Genomic DNA, 20,074 nt, shown 5'->3' with positions numbered 1-20,074 from the left:
TCAGTCGTGAAGCGTCTGCCTTCAGCTCAGGTCATGGTCCCAGGGTCCTGGGATCAAGCCCCACATTGGGCTCCCTGCTCAGCGGGGAGTCTGCTTCTCCCTCTCCTATCCCCGTTTGTGTTCCCTCTCTCGCTGTGTCGCTCTCTGTCAAATAAATAAATAAATACAATCTTTAAAAAAAGAGAGATTAGGGCGCCTGGGTGGCTCAGTTGATTAAGTGACTGCCTTCGGGTCAGGTGATGATCCTGAAGTCCCAGGATAGAGTCCCACATCAGGCTCTCTGCTCAGCGGGGAGTCTGCTTCTCCCTCTCCCGCTCCCTCCTCTTGTGCTCTCTCTCTCTCTCTCAAATAATAAAATCTTTAAAAAAGAGAGAGAGAGATCAAATTAGAGTGGAGAAATAAAACCAACACCAAGAAATACAAACAATTATAAGGGTATATTATGAAAAACTATACACCAACACATCGGACAACATAGAAAAAACGGAGAAATACAGAGTAACATACAGCCAGGAAACTGAAACAGAAATAGAAAATTTGAACAGACCGATTATCAGCAAAGAAAATGAATCTTAACAGATATATTAATAACATTAACCAAAAAACCCCCCAACAAAAATCCAAGCCCAGGTGGTTGCACAGGTGAATTCTACCAAACGTTTAAAGAATTAATACTTCTCAAACTATTCCAGAAAATAGGGGTGCCTGGGTGACTCAGTCAGTTAAGCATTTGACTTTAGCTCAGGTCATAATCTCAGGGTCCTGGGATCAAGCCCTGCTTTAGGCTCCTCCCTCAGTGAGGAGTCGTCGTCTTCCTCTTTCTCCCTCCACCCCTCCCTCTGCTCATGCTCACTCTCAAAAAAATAAAATCTTAAAAAACAAAACAAAACAACTATTCCAAGAAATAAGAGGAAGGAAAAGTTCCAAATTCATTGAGTCCAGCATTACCCAAAATCAGATAAAGACACCACTAAAAAAAAAAGTACAAGCCAATACCTCTGATGAACAAAGATGCAAAAATTCTCAACAAAACACTATGAAAATAAATCCAACAACACAATAAAAAAACCATCCACTACAATCAAGGGGGATTTATTCCTGGGTTTCAACGGTGGATCTGTATTTGCAAATCAATCAACATTATACACCACATCAATAAGGGAAAGAACAACCATATGTTCATTTCAAAAGACACAGATAAAGCTACTGACAAAGTACATCCATTCATGATAAAAACCACCAACAAAGTGGGTTAAAAGGGAACATACCTCACCATCATAAAGGCCATATGAATGACCCACAGCTAATATCCTCAATAAGGAAAAACTAAGAGCCTTTTCCCTAAAGTTAGGAACAAGATATGCATGTCCATCTCACCACTGTTATTCAACATAATACTGTAAATCCTAGTCTCAGCTGACAACAAAAGAAACAAAAGGAATATAAATTGGTAAGGAAGAATTAAAACTTTCATTATTTGCAAATGACATGATAATCTATACAGAAAAGACAAAAGACAGCAAAAAAATTCCTAGAACTGATACATGAATTCAGTAAAGTACCAGGATAAAAATCAATATACAGAAATCTGTTCCATTTCTATACGCTAACATAGCAGCAGAAAGAGAAATCAAGGAATCAATCCTATTTATAATTGCACCCAAAACCTTCTTAACGCCTAGGAATAAACCTTACCCAAGAGGTAAACAATCTGTATTCTGAAATCTACAGAACAGTGATGAATGAAACTCAAGATGATACAAAGAAACGGAAACACAAGGAATGCTCATGCGATGCAAGAACAAATATTGTTAATATTGTGGGCACCTGGGTGGCTCAGTTGGCTCAGGTCATGATCCTGGAGTCCCGGGATCGAGTCCCACATCGGGCTCCCTGCTCAGCAGGGAGTCTGCTTCTCCCTCTGACCCTCTTCCCTCTCGTGCTCTCTATCTCTCATTCTCTCATTCTCTCTCTCTCAAATAAATAAATAAATAAAATCTTAAAAAAAAAAAAGAAAAAAAATATTGTCTATGCAACCCAAAGCAATCTACACATTTAATGCAATCTCTATCAAAATAACACCACCATTTCTCAGAGTTAAAACAAACAATTCTAAAATGTATATGGACCAGAAGAGATCCCATATAAAAAAGCAAGCTTGAAAAAGAAAAGCAAAGCTGGAGGCATCACAACTCCAGATTTTAAATTATATTACAAAGCCGTGGTGGTCAAAACAGTATGGTACTGGCACAAAAATAGACACCTAGATCTATGGGACAGAATAGAAATAGAAAACCCAGAAATAGGGCGCCTGGGTCGCTCAGTTGGTTAGGCGACTGCCTTCAGCTCAGGTCATGATCCCGGAGTCCCGGGATCGAGTCCCGCATCTGGCTCCCTGCCTGCTTCTCCCTCTGGCCCTCCCCCCTCTCATGCTCTCTATCTCATTCTCTCTCTCAAATAAACAAAATCTTAAAAAAAAAAAAAAACCAGAAATAAACCCACAACTCTATGCTCAACTATCTTCAAAAAGCAGGAAAGAATATCCAATGCAAAAAAGACAGCCTCTTCAACAAATGGTGCTGGGAAAATTGGACAGCCACATGCAGAACAATGAAACTGGACCACTTTCTTACACCATACACAAAGATAAACTCAAAACGGATAAAAGACCTAAATGTGAGACAGGAATCCAACAAAATCCTAGAACAGAGCATAGACAGTAATTTCTTTAACATCAGCTGTAACAACAGTGTTCTACGTCTCCTTAGGCAAGGGCAACAAAAGCAAAAATAAACTAATGGGACTATATCAAAACTAAAAGCTTCTGTGCAGTGAAGGAAACAATAACTAATCTACGGAATGGAAGAAAATATTTGTAAATGACATATCCAAATAAAGAGTTAGTATCCAAAATACTGAAGGAACTTATAAAACTCAACATCCCAAAATGAATAATCTAAAAAAAAAAAAAATGGGTAGAAGGGGGGGGAGGAATATGGGCATAGATACCAACCGACATTCCTCCAAAGAAGACATCCAGGCAAGCCTGGCTGGCTCAGTCAATGGAGCATACAACTCTTGATCTCGGGATCCTGAGGTCAAGCCCTATGTTGGGCACAGAGCTTAATTAAAAAAAAAAAAAAAAAAATTCAAACAGCCAACAGACACGTAAAAGATGCTCAGCATCACTTCTCATCAGGGAACTGCAAATCAAAACAATAAGATACCACCTCACACCTCTCAGAATGGCTAAAATCAACAACAGAAGAAACAACACATGTTGCTGAGGATGTGGAGAGGGGAACTCTCCTACACTATTCGTGGGAATGCAAGCTGGTGCAGCCACTCTGGAAAAGAGTAAAGAGGGTTCCTCAAAAAGTTTACAGAACTACCCTATGATCCAGCAATTACACTATTGGGTGTTTAGCTCCAAAATACAAGAACACTAATTCAAAGGGACACATGCACCCCTAGGTTTATAGGAGCATTATTTGCGCGCACACACACACACACAATGGAACATTCCGTCATAAAATGGAATCTTGCCATTTGCAACGACATATGTGGAGCTACAGAGTATTATGCTAAGTGCAGTCAGTCAGAGAAAGACAAATACCGTATGATTTCTCTCATACATGAAATTCAAGACACAAATGATCACATGAGAAAAAAGAGAGACAGACAAACCAAGAAACAAACTCTTAACTATTGAAAACAAATTGATGGTTGGGGGGGGGGGTTAGGGAGGGTTGGGTAATAGGAGGTGAAGATTAAAGAGTGCACTTGTGGTATTGAGCACTGGGTGATTTAAAAAAACACTAAAAAAAAAGTCAAATGAGACTATTCAACCTACATTCTCTTAAAAAATAAAATAAAAATTAAAAGTTAAATCTTTTGCATGTCTAATATTTAGTTTAAAAGACAGCTGACTCCCTCTGCTTCTTCATTCCATTTTTTGAAGCACCATGTTACATTAGTGTCCGGAAAACCCAGTACACTACATTTATGGCAGGATGAGCGTACAAAAGGTAAATAGTGTTACTATAAAAATAATCTTTCCCTCACAGGCACTTTAAGAGATCGTCACAGGTTCCAGGTCATTTTAAGAACTAATAATCTAGAACCAGAACATATTAAATGACATACTTAACTTAACCTTCTCTATAAACGTAAAGCACACAAAGATTATTTCAGTACATACATGTGAGGATACCAATGACTTCTAGGAAAAAAGAAAACTGGGATGAAGTGAGGGAAACCCTTTAAATGAATTTGCAGGCATTTCTTTAAATAAAAAAAGATGGAACAAATATGAAAGAAAATGTTACCACTTAATTTATCTAAGTGACCCTTTCCAGTAATTTTGGAGCATTTTATCATTTAAATGTTTAATATGTTAATATTAATTATATTTTTTAAAAACCTTTGAGAGTGGGGTGCCTGGGTGGCTCAGTCAGTTAACCGTCTGCCTTTGGCTTAGGTCATGGTCCCAAGGTCCTGGGATTAAGCCCCACATTGGGCTCCCTCCTCCGTGGGAAGCCTGCTTCTCCCTCTCCCACTCCCCTTGTGTTCCCTCTCTGGCTGTGTCTCTCTCTGTCAAATAAATAAAAAAACAAACCTTTAAGAGTATAGATTCCCAACCCCACCGAGGTTTATTGATTTTAGAGAGAGAGGGAGCGATCACAAGAGGGAGGCACAGACAGAAGGAAAGCGAATCTCAACCAGACTCCCCAGGGAGCATAGAGACCCACAACCCCGAGATTATCACCTGAGCTGACACTCAACCAACTGATCAACCCGACCCTGGAAGACTGCAGATTCTTTGATGTATACCTCTCCTTCACAAAAAATCCTCTTGCAAAAAAAGCAGGGAGGAGCATCTGGCTCGCCCAGTTATTAGAGCCTGCACAGGACTCTCAATCTCAGGGTTGTGAGATCAAGCCCAAGCTGGGCTTGGAGACTGCTTTAAAAAAAAAAAAAGGAATCACTTCTTTATTTTACATTGTATAAGTAATAAGAGGCCTTTTATAAAATGTTCTTTTGGGGCGCCTGGGTGGCTCAGATGGTTAAGCGTCTGCCTTCGGCTCAGGTCATGATCCCGGGGTCCTGGGATTGAGTCCCGCATTGGGCTCCCTGCTCCTTGGGAGCCTGCTTCTCCCTCTGCTTCTCTCTCTCTCTCTCCCTGTCTCTCATGAATAAATAAATAAAATCTTTAAAAAAAAAAATCAAATAAATAAAATCTTTTAAAAAAATAAAATAAAATGTTCTTTTGAAAAATAATTTGGTAAGAATAAAGGGCTGCACACATTCCAAAAATGGAGTTATTCCTGAGTTTCCATTTTGACCTGGTGCTTTCATAACATGGATACAGTGTACTAATGTCTGTCAAAACACAGTATCTGTTTAACTAGTTAATTTAAAATGGAAAGCTATTCAACTCCATTAAAATCTCAGTAGTAAATCATTCAAATAGTATTTTTTGGAAATGATGTCTATGTGCCAGATCATTACAGAACAAATATGAGAAACTATCTCTACAATTAGGATCTTCAAAATTTGTGGACACAAAATATCATCTAGAATTAGGATATAACAGATTTAATGCTAAATTAAACATATCTACATTGCTTCATGTGACACAGAAGAGTGAGCCTGAGAAAATAATGAGTCACAAACAGAAAGAAATGAAGGAGATTTTTAAGAACTCCACAGAATAACAGATTTTCAGTAAACATTCTTGAGCACTTACTATGTCTCTGTCAAATTTTATTTCAGCCATATTAAGCACGGAATATCAACAAGCCAGCTGCATAAAATAGCTGGGTTCAGCAGGCAACTGGAAATGCTAGGTAAGAAACTTAAGACAAGGTGAGCATAATAAGACAGTGAGGACAAGAAGAAAGAATAAGAGGAATGAACTAAAGGGACAGCCCCCATATAAGCCTTAAAAAGAACCCCCATGGGTGCCTCGCTGGCTCAGTCAGTAGAGCTTGGGACTCTTGAATCTCTGGGTTGTAGGTTTGAACCTCACACTGGGTACAGGGATTACTTAAAAGTAAAATCTTTAACAAGCAAAAAAATGAAGAACCACAGAAGAGAAAGCAGAAAACAGTTTTTTGGTTGGTTTTTTGTGTGTGTGTGGAATCTACCATGGGGCTTGAACTCCGACCCTGAGATCAAGACTGAAGCTGAGATCAAGAGTCAGACCAAAGTTAAATGACTAAGCCACCTAGGCAACCCAACAGAAACACTTTTATGTGACACCTCAATTAACATGGTGCAGAAGAGTTTCACAATTTGGTAAACACTGAATTTATAAGTAACTGGAATAAAATGAAATAAAAGGACTGGTGCAAAGAAACAGTTTAAGTGAAATGTTTACGGAATTATCAAGCCTAGTTATATTTATGAGACAGAGAAAGAAGTCATCAAGAGGAGTGTCAAACTGCTAAATAAATGAAGTACAGGCAGAATAGGTGGGACTAAAAGGCATTTTTCCTGTAGCAAAAGAAAAAAGAAGAAACCCTAGGTAAAAACAGAAGAGTAGCATGAAGTTGAAGAAATTAAATGTATCAGATGGCGATCTACCTTTCTTAGGTAAGTTAAAAAAAAGTAATTTATGGGGTTGAGGGATTTTAAAAACTGGGGTATGAAGTCTAAAAAAAATAAAGTTTGTGATTCCAACGTGCAGAAACAAGTAACACCAAGGTTAATTAGTGAAAATAAAAATGTAAAGTCAGAAAGTAAGCATTTACAAAAAGCACTGTGTTTTTTAAAATTAGGAAAGGTGCATCTGAAAAATATACATAAATTAAAAATTAATATCTGATTTATTCATGATAGTTGGCTAATTAATAATCTACCAATCAGCTTTCCAGATCATCAACGTCTACCTCTTCAAGCAAAAAACATTTATGGTTAAACATTTTTTTATAGAAAATCTTTAAAGTTATACACTTACCTGTCTTCTTAATTATATATTCGACTCTAAATTAATCTTAATCTTGAACATCCACTGTTGCTGTACTGGAACATCTGCTGCTGCTGTAAGTACTGTGCAGCAAACAATTCTATCTTCTTTAGAGCTCTTCTATGTCTTTCCCAGCTGTCAAGATATAAAGCAACTACTTCTACAGTTTATGTTTTCCCTTAACACCTCTACAACTAGGCTGCATTAGCAACTTGCTTCTAGTCTGTCTCCTGTAATCCTGAAATTCCTAATTTCAATTTCTCAAACTTTCTTAAATGTGGATCTTCATGAAAAACATGAGAATCCCTCTCACCAGTGCTTGACCTGTTGCTAGGAAAGTGGAAAAGTTGTTTTTTATATTACAAAATTCAGGAAACAAGTACTCTACATATTTTCTGAAACTTTCTAATCTAGGACATTTATATTAAATCAAAATAAAACTTTTGACTTAGTGAAGGCTAAAAAAGATTATTTTCTGGAAGGAATTACTTTGGGGGGAAAGAGGCCATTTGAAATTTTTAGGAATTAGTCTTCTACTTTTCAAAGTGACTCCCTAAAATAAGTCCTGTAATTTTCAACCATGGCAAATGAACTTTTATTCATTATAGGAAGTCTAACACTTCTCAGCAATAGATTATTGGAATGAGAATTTAGGATAGAAAAGAACAGCTGTCAAGGAGAGATGAATCACGTGAAAAGCAAGAACACTCTTGATAATTTTCCTAGTAATTAAAAGAGTGATTTACTTACTACTTGCTGTCATTATTTTTCAACTTTGAAACTTTTCCAATGACTGGATCCAGAACTGCTAAATAAATGAAGTACAGCCGAGGTGTTTCATCACTCTGCTAGAAATCACTCTCCAGATTTCATTATTTACCCTTTTCACGGAGGATTTCCAGTACTTCCCCACCTATCCTACGCACTCTAGAATAAACTGTAAAATTTACTGTCACCTTTAGCAAGACTGATTCCTGAACCTAACAAAGTCCCACCATTGTTTCAATAAGTAACGTTCCCAAAATGCCACCGATTTCACTTTCCCGTTGCTGGAAATGGAGACTTAGCCTTCCTATGGTAACCTACCAAGCGAAGTTACTGCAACCATCACGTGCATTTTAAGAACCTTCATTATCTTTCCTTACACCGTGCATCGGTTGCACTGAGCTCACCATCAAAGTTCAATAGTAAGCTAGTCTAAAGTACAGTAAGGTACGGAACTGCACCTTAAAACTCCACCAACAGAGTATCTAAATAGAACCAGGTACGTGAAGGATACACAGCACATCACATTTTGTTATGATTCAACAGAAACTCATCTCCTACTCAATAACTAGTATAAAGTGATCAATAATCACTTAAACGGAGATTTCAAAGTTTTTCCAAATAAGAAAGTAGCCTTCAAACATCTATTTCTCCGATTTCAGGTTTGTAAAATGCAGTTTAGAGAACTTTTTTCGCTATCAAATTTTTCCAATTTTTATTACTAAGATTCTCGGGGAGACAACTGGTAGAAAACCTCATTGTGGGCGCCCTAGGAGCCACATATGGCCTGCTTTAAAAAATATCTTAGAGACTGCCAACCGACCTGAGATGGCTACAAGCAGTGGGAAATGGAGGAGGACCAAAAGCGATGCAGCAGGAATGGGAGGAAAACAGCCATCGAAGGACGACTGTCACAAAGAGTGGTGCTGCTACCAAACGCCGGTAGCACGAGGGTCCAACATGGCGGCAAGGCTAACGGCAGCCATGAGAACCGAGCACGCCCCCTCGGCGCGCACACGCTGCCGTGCCGGGCCTCGGGGGCCGGTCACCAGAGACGCCGCCGCCGCCGCCGCCGGCTCTCCCACACCCCCTCACGGGCTGTAGCGGAATTTTCTCCTCAAACGCCACCTTCAAGATGGCGGCTCCTCCTCCCGACAACCCCTTCAACCGTCCAAGCAGCAGCCGTAAATCCGCCACCATCTTGTCCCCCGTCGCTCCCCCCTCCCCCGCCACTATTTACATAGCGAAAATCGCTCCGGCCTGCCTGCGGCCTTCACCTCACGCCCTCAGCCTTCGCCTGTTAGGCCTCGGCCTCTCGAAGTCCCCAGGCAGGCCGCGGCGCCGACCCGACACCTCGACGCTGTCTCTCCGGTCACCCGGCGATCCTCCTTCTACCCCCACTTCCTCTCCCTATCCCCCCCCCCCCCCCGCCCATAACCGAGCGCACCTCCGCCGCCGCTCAGGGCGACCAGGCTCCTCCCCGGCCTAACTGCGGCCTCCTCCGGGCCTGTTCTGCGCCCTGCGCCGTACCGCCCGGCCTAGGCGGAAGGGCGTCATCCGCGCCGCCGACCAGGCCACCCCCCTAGCCTTAGGCCCCACGGCCGCGGCGGCGCCGGAACTCACCGGACTGGCGTGCGGGCGGTCGGCGACGATGGCTGGTGCTGCAGGCCGGCCTTTCTCTGGAGCACTGGGCCGGGCTCCGGCTAGTGGGGCGGGCGGAGGGAGGGAGGAGGGGCCGAGCTCCGAGCTGACAAAAAGCGGGCCCAGTTCCCCGGCACGGGTCCGCCGTCAGCACGTCACGTCACCGCCCGGGAGAGAGATCCAGGAAAATGCGGAAGGGTAGATAGGCACCCACCGAAGTGCGGATACCCTGGTGTCTGGTATTGGCGCCGCTCAGGCCCCGCAACCGGGGAGCCCTATGGCCTCCCAGCGGCGGGGTCTCCGGCGGCCGAAGTCTGTCGCAACGTTCTTTCCGCCTCCTCCGCGCTCCCGCCCGTCGCTGCCGCACACGCGCTGCTGCCGCCGCTTCGGCCGTAAAGCCCGCGCGAAGCCCTGGTCGGTCCACCCGGCCGCGAAGGAGGCGGCCCGCACTTGACCGGGTCTGTCGGTCCCGCACTCTCTCCTGGGCTTCAGCCACACCCGGGCCCTCCCTGGAGACCATCCGCCTCTTCGCCTCGAGCTGCCTTTTCGAGGTGTTTGCAAGTCTTCAAACTCCTGCGCGCCGAAAATGTGTTTTCTTCATCCCTGTGACTGCAGAAAAAATTAGCAACCCCCGCCGTTTTTAATCTTCGCTTAAAAAAGAAAATTCTTTGAAATAAAATGAAAATTCGCTTGCCAGTGTAAATAAATGAGTGCATCGACAAGGGAAGACGAAGAAAGGTTATCCTGGAGCAACTACCAACCTGCTTAATTAAAAAAAAAAAAATCAGAGAACCTGCTTTCAATGTAATGTGCAAAAGGATTATACTCTTGAAATGGTTTCGCACATTTCAATAAAGATGAATTGCTAAGGTATATTGTCTTTTCCATGAACCTTGTTTCAAGATGTAGGAGCCTCTGAAATGTAAGTCTTGTGTAATAGCTTCTTAAATAGTGGACTTTCATATTACATAGTTTTAAGTAAATATATATGTAGAGTACTGGAATTATATACGCATTTTTCTACACATTGCTTAAACAGAATTTAAAGCTTAAAAGAATTAAAAAGAATTAGAAAACGAAAAATATACTTGATAAAATAGGCACTTAGTTAACTCCAAAAACATGTATTTTGTATTTTCATTACTTAAAATTCTGATCGTATCTTTCCATACGGAACTTGGGACCCAAACTATGTTTCAAAGTTACTAATAAGCGGAGCCTAGGGATTCCATCTTGTGCTTTGGAGTCCCAAATTGGGCGCACGGCTTGCTTAAAATAGTAAAAAATAAATAAGTTACTAGTAAAAAGCCAAATAATATTGTATTCCTGTACTGTAATATGGAATCTGACATCACATACTTTCTCTGTGAGGACCTGAATAATATATAAAATCTTTCAAACAACAAACAATATAAAAACTACAAATACCATACTGTTGGAAATATCAGTAACGTATAAGCTGTATATACTACTTTTCTGTCATACAGAGTCTCAAATTCCCTGAATGCCATTTGTCCTTCATATATCTTAAAATCACGAAGTGCTTTAAAAACAGGAAAAGCAATAGCACAGAAGAAATCTATTAAGAAAGTCCTGGATAATAATCTTCCTTTCAAGGCCTTAACTTTCTTCCCCCCCCCCCAAGGTTAAAAAGACAACATGTTTTTATTGTTTATATAAAATTACAACAGACTGGGGCACCTGGGTGGTTCAGTCTGTTTAAGCATCTGCCTTCAGCTCAGGTCATGATCCTGAGGTCCTGGGATTGAGTCCTGGGTGGGGCTCCTTGCTCAGCAGAGTGTGCGCTTCTCCATTTCCCTCTCCCTCTGCTGCTCCCCCTGCTTGTGCACAAGTTCTCTCTGTCAAATAAATAAAATCTTTAAAATATGTACATATATATAAAATATAATTAATTAAAATAGTTACATTAAGACTTTGAGTACACCTAAGATCACTGAGACCTCTGGGTCATTAGCATCCTACATCTTGCATTTAAAGGATCTACTATACCTATCATGTTTTTTAAAATTGATAGTTGGGGGGCGCCTGGGTGGCTCAGTCGTTGGGCGTCTGCCTTCAGCTCAGGTCATGATCCCAGGGTCCTGGGATCGAGTCCCGCATCGGGCTCTCTGCTTGGCAGGAGGTCTGCTTCTCCCTCTCCCACTCCCCCTGCTTGTGTTCCTGCTCTCGCTTTCTCTCTCTCTGTCAAGTGAATGAATAAAATCTTTAAAAAAATAAATAAATAAAATAAAATTGATTGTTGCTTTAGTATTAGAGGAGGGGCCTATGGAAGTCTGGGCATAGAGGTAGCAAGTACTTGGTGCTTGACCTTGGGGAACTCCATTAAGGAAATGTGTATGGCAGAGTAAGAACATTTTTTTCATAAGATTTTATTTATTTTTTAAAAGATCTTATTTATTTGACGGAGAGAGCACAAGCAGGGGGAGAAGCATGAGAGGGAGAAGCAGGCTCCCTGCAGAGCAGAAAGCTAGATGTGGGGCTCAATACCAGGATCTTGGGAACATGACCTGAGCCGAAGGCAGAAGGCAGACCCTTAACCGACTGAGCCACCCAGGTGCCCCAGAGTAAGGACATTCTAAAGTGCTTTTATTTTCTCAGATACATAAAGGGACAATTTAGAGAGATTGAGAACAGAATATCTCAAAGCAAATAGTATTAATACAAAATACCAGGCGCCCCCCAACTATCCAAAATTTTGGAATTTTAATAAAGTAACATAAATGGCATGAGTAAGAGAGAATATAAAGTCTTTCCATCTTTTTCCAATAAAGAAACCAAAGACCATATCTTCAGTACCTTGTTTAGAAATCTCTTCAGCTAAATATCTAAGTTTATCACTCCTGAATTCTATCTTCCACAAAACACTAAAACATAATTCAGCCAAATGCTTTACCACTTTGTAACAAATATCACTGTTCTTCCAGTTTCCAAAGTGTTTCCATTTAAGACCTCCCAGGGCAACTTAACTATTTCTACCCATAGTGTCTTGAAGGTAATCTAGAGTTTTTCTACCATTTACCTGGAAGGTTTTCCAGCCTCCAGCGAGTACCATTTCTTTCTTTTTTTTTTTTAAGATTTTATTTATTTATTAGAGAGAGAATAAGAGATAGCACGAGAGGGAAGAGGGTCAGAGGGAGAAGCAGACTCCCCGCCGAGCAGGGAGCCTGATGAGGGACTCGATCCGGGGACTCCAGGATCATGACCTGATCTGAAGGCAGTTGCTTAACCAACTGAGCCCCCCAGGTGTCCCCAGAGTACCATTTCTATGTGGCTTCCACATTTTTAGGCATTTGTTATAATAGCACCCCACTTTTCAGAACAAAAATCTGTTTTAGAGTTCTCCAGAAAAACAAGCACCTGGAGGTATAGAGTGGGAGAAAGAAACAGAGACAGAGAAAACACATTTATTTTACGGAATTGCCTTATAAGTTGTGGGGGCTGGCAAGTCTAAAGTTTGTAGGGAAGGCTGGCAAGACTGGAGGCTCAGGGAAAAGTTGATTTTGGAATTTGAGTTTCAAGGTAGTCTTTTCCTCTAAAGTCCTGTAAACTGATTGAAAGAGGCCTATCTACATCATGAAGAGTAATTTACTTTACTCAAACATCAGTATAAGGGGCCCCTGGGTGGCTCACTCGTTAAAGTGTCTGCCTTCGGCTCAGGTCATGATCCCAGGGTCCTGGGATTGAGCCCCACGTCAGGCTCCCTGCTCAGTGGGAAACCCTTTCCCGCTCTGCCTGCTTGTGTTCCCTCTCTCACTGTCTCTCTCTGTCAGATAAATAAAATCTTTTAAATAAATAAATAAATGTATGTTAGTATCATCTAAACACCTCACAGAAACATCTATAATATCAAGGATGAATTTTTAACCTGCATATTTAAGGCATATATTCCCTAAATAAAATTAGTTTAAAATGATGACTGCCAATTAGGTGATTTACAAGCAACACTTTACACATGAGTTACTAGTTGAATAAATTATCAATTTCTAAAAGCAGCACCTGCTGAATTTTACCTTATGGATTATAAATCACAAGGCACAGCAAACTAGTGCTACTAAATAGGTAAAAATAAATATGTGAAGTCTAGAGCAGTGACGATCTTGGGTCCTCAGATTGGTGTTTTTAAAAGCAACCAGCTCTCCTTAGAGAAATGGTGATTTCTAGGCTGTGGGACATCTTATTCCACAAAGTAAGAAAAAAAAGTATTAAAAATTATTAGTGTGTATCAAAAGATGTCACAACACAATCTGAAGAGGCTTCCACTTGCTAAAATGAGAGAATTTGAGTATGAAAATAAGTTTGCAGTATAGTTAGATTTATCAAATGTGTCCTAATTTATGAATTTAAAATGACGTATTTCAAAAAATCTGAACCGTAGAATTCTAGAGAACCAACATGTTACTTAAAAAAAATTCATGGTTACAGACTGTTACCCCAATGAAAGAGGTTATAGAAATTTTCTCCTCATAGAAGTATCCCAACTACAACATTAAAAAAATTTGATAGACTATTATCTTAACCTAAGCAATGATCATTAATGACTACTAAGAAAACAGACAAAAGTAGATATTTGCCAGGGCACCTGGGTGGCTCAGTCATTGGGCGTCTGCCTTTGGCTCAGGTCATGATCCCAGGGTCCTGGGATCAAGCCCCACATCCGGCTCCCTCCTCAGCGGGAAGCCTGTTTCTCCCTCTCCCACTCCCCCTGCTTATATTCCCCTCTTGCTGTGTCTCTCTCTGTCAAATAAATAAAATCTTAAAAAAAAATTATCATGGGGCGCCTGGGTGGCTCAGTTGGTTAAGCGACTGCCTTCGGCTCAGGTCATGATCCTGGAGTCCCGGGATCGAGTCCCACATCGGGCTCCCTGCTCAGCAGGGAGTCTGCTTCTCCCTCTGACCCTCTTCCCTCTCGTGCTTTCTATCTCTCATTCTCTCTCTCTCTCTCAAATAAATAAATAAAATCTTTAAAAAAAAAAAATTATCATTCATTAAAAAAAAAGTAGATATTTGCCTTGTGATGGCTTTACATGGTACAAGCTGTGAAGTAATCTGTCCATTATCATCGGCCTCAAAATTCAAACCTGAACATGATCAACCCTCTAAACTTCACTACCAGTTACATAGGAGTTATAGTTATACAGGAGTCAAGGAAACATATGGGTAGGATGACTAATAGGTACAAAAAATATATCCATATGGTGGAAAACTGTACAGTACTTCATCTACAAAATAAAAATTACGTCACATTCCAAATAATCCTGATGGACAAGTATTACAGATACAGTTGTTCCTTCCTCACTTTTCTGTAGATCCTATTAACACATATTTGCAGAACAGCTACCATAAGTAAACAGCCAACAAACAAAACCAAACAACTTATAATTAAAATACAACAAAAGGGGCTCCTGGGTGACTCAGTAGGTTAAATGTCTGCCTTCGGCTCAGGTCATGATCTCAGGGTCCTGGGATGGAGCCCCATGTGAGGCTCCCTGCTCAGCAGGGAGTCCGCTTCTCCTTGTCCCTCTGTCCTTCCCCTTGTTCATACTCTCCATCTATCAAATAAATTAAATCTTAAAAAAATAAGTAAAATAAACTAAACTAAAATAACAGCCATGATTCTCAAATTGTGGAAAGTACCATGTTAGTAAAGATGCAGATTGTTGGGCCCAACTCCTAGGGCCAAGAATCAAGATTAACAAGCCCAGATGATGCAGGCAATCACCCAGAAAAATATTAGCACATTCTTCCACATGCATCTTTGTTCACATTTATGAGACTTTCACTTAAAGTACAAAGAGGTAAAATTGCTGGATTTGGTACATGGTGATTTTCTGACCACATTCATGCTCATTCACTCCCTCTAGTAAAGTAAGATGGTTCCCAATTCCTTACTCCTTGGTCAATTTCTTTTTTCTTTTTTTTTTTTTTAAAGATTTTATTTACTTATTTGACAGAGAGAGACACAGCGAGAGAGGGAACACAAGCAGGGGGAGTGGGAGAGGGAGAAGCAGGCTTCCCGCCGAGCAGGGAGCCCGATGCGGGGCTCGGCCCCAGGACCCCGGGATCATGGCCTGAGCCGAAGGCAGACGCTTAACGACTGAGCCACCCAGGCGCCCCTTGGTCAATTTCTTTTTTGGGGTGTGGGGATTGGTTTTCACATTTTTATTGAGGGTCACATCAACGGGGCAGGGGGGTTACTCTCTGTCAATGGAGTGGCTCACAGTTTATTCAGGCACTCCAAACATGGTCCCTGGGAATGTTTGGGGTAGTTGGGCTTTTTCCAAGCTTTAGGTGTGCCCTGGTTGATTCTGATAGCATACTTCATGCAGGGGGTGAGGTGAGGACAGAATTAAAGTAGCAGCCATTTTGTTTTCCATGGTGACCTCCTTGGTTAATTTTTGATGTGCTTGTTCTTTAAAACAATTTTTAAAAATTTAATTTGAGTTAACAAGCAATATTAAATTCAAGAGTATAACACAGTGATCTAACAATTATATACAGCACAAAATATCACAGTAAGTGTAGTTACCATCTGTTACCAAAGTTATCACAGTATTATGGAATATAACCCCTATGCTGTCCTTTTCATTCCCTTGATTTATTTTATAACTGCAAGTTTGTACATCTTAATCATCTTGACCTATTAGGCCCATACTACTACTTTTTCCCTTCTAGAAACCACCAATTTATTTTCTGTATTTATGAGTTGTTGGCTTGTTCATTTGTTTTTTAGATTCCACATATATATGAAATCAAGTGGTATTTTTTTTCTTATTTCAGTCAACATAATACCCTTTAGGTCCATCCATTTAGTCAAGAATAGCAAGATCTTTCTTTTTTATATGAGTAATATTCATGTGTATATATATATGATATTCATATATATTCAATATATATAAATCACAACTTCTTTATCCATCGATGGACACTCAATTACTTATATATTCGCTATTATAAAGTAGGGTGCATATATATTTGGAATTAGTGTTACTGTTTTCTTTTGGTAAATACCCAGTAGTGCAATTGCTGGGTCGTATGGTAGCTCTATTTTCAACAGTTTGAGGAACCTCCATACTGTTTCCAGAGGGGTTGCACCAGGTTGCCTTCCCACCAACAGTGTAGGAGGGTTCCCCTTTCTCTGTATCCCCGCCAACATCTGTCGTTTCCTGACTTGTTAATTGTAGCCATTCTGACTGGTGTGAGGTGCTATCTCATTGAGGCTTTGATTTGGATTTCCCTGATGAGTGATGTTAAGCATTTATTCATGTGTCTCTTAGCAATCTGGATGTCTTCTTCTTTGGAGAAATGTCTATTCTGCCCATTCTTTAATTGGACTATTTTTTATTGGTGTTGAATTGTAGGAGTTCTTTATGCATTTTACATACTAATCTTTTATTGGATATATTATTTACAAATATCTTCTCCAATTCAGTTAAGTTGTCTTTCCTATTGCTGATGGTTTCCTTTGCTATGTAAAGGCTTTTTATTTTGAGGTGGATTCAGTTGTTAATTTTTGCTTCTTTCCCTTGGCTTAGAAGACAGACTCTGAAAAATTTTCCTCAGGCTGATGTCCAAGAGACACTGCCTATCTTTCCCTTTCCATCCTTTCTTTAACATATGGAATGCTTTGCAAATTTGTGTGTCAGCCTTGTACAGGGACTATACTAAGTTTCTCTGTATCATTACAATTCTAGTACATGTGCTACAAACGTAAACACTGCCTATATTTTCTTTTCTTCATCCTTTGAATACTAATTTAAAAATTTAATGCCATCATAGTTAACAAATAGTGCAATATTAGTTTCCGGTGTAGTATATAGTGATTCAAAACTTCCCACAACACCCACTACTCATCACAGTGCACTCCTTCATCCCCATCACCTATTTCACCCATCCCCCCACCACCCTGCCCTTTGGTAACCATGTGTGTTCTAGAGTTAAAAGTCTGTTTCTTTGGGGTGCCTGGATGGGTCAGTCAATTAAGAGTCTGCCTTTGGTTCACATCATGATCACAGGGTCCTGGGATGGAGCCTGCATCGGGCTCCCTGCCAGAGGGAGTCTGCTTCTTCTCCTTCTGTGCTCTCTCCCTCTGTCTCTGTCAAATTAAAAAAAAAAAAAAAAAAAAAAGTCTGTTTCTTCGTTTCTTTTATGCCATGCTCCTGTTTCTTAAATTCCACATGAGCAAAATCATATGGCATTTATATTTCTGACATATTTTGCTTATCATAATACTCCCTAGCTCCATGCACATTATTGCAAATGGCAAGATTTCATTCTTTGTATGGTTGAGTAATCTTCATTGTGTATATATTCCACTTCTTATTTATCATTCATCATTCATAGACATTTGGCTCTTTCCATAATTTGGCTATCATAGATAACGCTGAAATACACACAGGGATGCATACATCTTTTTGTCCCCAAAACACTGAAAGTAAAGTGAAGATTTCACTGCCTCCAAAACACAAAAGATTATAGTTAGGGCAATTAATAGATATAGTGAAACCCTAGAACGAAAACCTGGGAAAGTGTTATTTTCATGAAGAGGGCTTTGGAAAGCTCCTTAATATAAAAAAGAATCCATGTGTATGTTCAGAAAAGAACTGGAAGTCCCTAGGCTTTCATTTCTGGTTTAATATTTGGATTCAGCACAAATAAGGAGGGCAGGGTAAGGCAGAGTTTACATGGCTTGCTGAATGTTGAAAAAGTACTCCAAAACAGAGCCAACTACAAACCTGGGAGAATATTTTCTTTTAGTTCATTTTATTGTCCATTTCATGCATTCATTGGATTCCAGGTGTTAAGGAACTTGCAGTCAAATCACTACAGAGGCACAAAATAAACATTCAGGAACTACACAAAACAAAAAAAATATACTCTTCTAAAATAGTATTAAAAAGTCACTGAACAAATAAACCACAAATAATAAACTAGGGAGAAGGAAAAAATTATAATGTTCAAAATATCCAGTTTTCAACAAAGAAAATACAAGGCATGCTAAGAAACAATAAAGTACAAAAAACATAAATTAGTAGAATTTATGCCTGGAAAGAACAGAACATTGGAATTACTAGACAAAGACTTTAAATGAACTGTGTTAAAGGTGTTCAGATAATTACAGAAAACCGTGAACAAAGGATTAAAGAAATCCAGGGGGAACAGACCGTCACTAAGTAGAAAACATTATTAAAAAGAACATTATTAAAAAGAACAGGGGTGGGCGCCTGGGTGGCTCAGTTGGTTAAGCGACTGCCTTCGGCTCAGGTCATGATCCTGGAGTCCCGGGATCGAGTCCCGCATCGGGCTCCCTGCTCAGCAGGGGGTCTGCTTCTCCTTCTGACCCTCTTCCCTCTCGTGCTCTCTCTATCTCATTCTCTCTCTCAAATAAATAAATAAAATCTTTAAGAAAAAAAAAAAAAAGAACAGGGGTGCCTGGGTGGCTCAGTCGGTTAAACGTCTGCCTTCAGCTTAGGTCATGATCCCAGGGTCCTGGGATTGAGCCCCACATCCGGCTCCCTGCTCCACAGGAAGCCTGCTTCTCCCTCTCCCACTCCCCCCACTTGTGTTCCTGCTCTCCTTGTGTCTCTGTCAAATAAATAAATAAAATCTTTAAAAACAAAAAAAAAAAACACAAGTTGTCCAACTTACCCGTACTTGATCTAAACATATGTAAAGACTCATACAACCACAAGGGAAATTCTTGAGTTCTCTATCATAAAGGGAGATCTTAACACTAATAGAACAAACACTAAAAATAGTAAGAGAACAAGTAACAAAATAAGGAAGAATAAAAAGCTTTTGAATGGCACACTTATGAAACTTTATCTCTTTGTAAAGTATAAAGCACTGCACCTAACAAACTCAAAATAAACTATCCAAAAGAGGTAGTGTAACTTTATGGTTAAGGGTATAAACTTGGCAGCCAAATTACCAGATTTCCAATTCTACTATTTAGTGATGTGAGCAAACTCCTCTGACCTGTTTCTTCAGTTTAAAATGGAGATAAATAGACATGGATCTAGCTAAGTACAATTTTGTAACAAATTGCTATATATAAATAACTTGGTGTGAAATACAGTTTGTACTTAATAAATTTTTTTTTTAAAGTAGGCTCCATGCCCAACATGGGGCTTGAATTCATGAACCATAGGTCGAGAGTTGCATGCTCTACCAACTGTGCCAGCCAGGCACCCCAGAACTTAATAAATTAATAGTTTTTTCAAGCACAGGTTAGATTAAAAAAATTTTTTTTTACAGACCGCTTTTAGTAAGTTAAGCATAAGCCTACTCCCACTGCTTCTATTCTTAAGTTGAGAAACCCTTATCTTTTTCTTTTTATTGAAAGATTTAATTTACTTTGAGACAGAGAGAGACAAAGTATGCATGCACAGGTGCTCCTAAATAGGGGAAGAGGCAGAGGGAGAGGAAGAAAATCCCCAGCAGACTCCCTGCTCAGCACAGAGCCTGACGTGGGGCTTGGTCCCACAATGCTGAGATCATGACCTGAACCAAAACCAAAAGTCAGACACTTAATGAACTGTGCCACTAAGCACCCCATAAATGTATTTAAGAACAAAAACATTGTTTTATTCCACCCAGAAAATGCATTTGAACAACTTTGCATATGATTCCAGTAGCTTCACAAAGCCACTGGAATTCTTCAAATTTCATATTAAGAAT

At 40.1% G+C, this 20,074-nt stretch overlaps 1 protein-coding gene and 1 non-coding gene across 12 annotated transcripts in view; both read right to left on the bottom strand.

Annotated features, from left to right (window-relative positions):
* LOC118356609 (zinc finger X-chromosomal protein-like) overlaps positions 1-10,563 on the bottom strand; it is a 55,784-nt gene extending 45,221 nt beyond the window's left edge. For 2 of the 11 annotated variants that reach the window (XM_035725873.1, XM_035725869.1), the window contains exons 1-2: positions 7,721-7,852; positions 6,962-7,105 (exon numbers count right to left, since the gene is read on the bottom strand). The gene's annotated coding sequence lies outside the window, so the exon portion shown is untranslated. Of the gene's footprint in view, positions 1-6,961; positions 7,131-7,720; positions 7,853-8,558; positions 8,655-8,975; positions 9,133-9,182 lie in introns of those variants that run through there. The other 9 variants (XM_035725863.1, XM_035725866.1, XM_035725864.1 and 6 more) reach the window with 9 other exon arrangements.
* Positions 10,564-17,005: 6,442 nt separating this feature from the next.
* Positions 17,006-17,112, bottom strand: LOC118356668. The gene has a single exon (XR_004819868.1). It is a non-coding gene; the product is annotated as a U6 spliceosomal RNA (small nuclear RNA).
* Positions 17,113-20,074: the final 2,962 nt, after the last annotated feature.

This window comes from Zalophus californianus, chromosome Y (genome assembly GCF_009762305.2).
Source record: "Zalophus californianus isolate mZalCal1 chromosome Y, mZalCal1.pri.v2, whole genome shotgun sequence".
Lineage (NCBI taxonomy): Eukaryota > Metazoa > Chordata > Mammalia > Carnivora > Otariidae > Zalophus > Zalophus californianus.
Note: the sequence above shows the minus strand (reverse complement) of the source record. Positions and strands in the feature narration are given on the sequence as shown.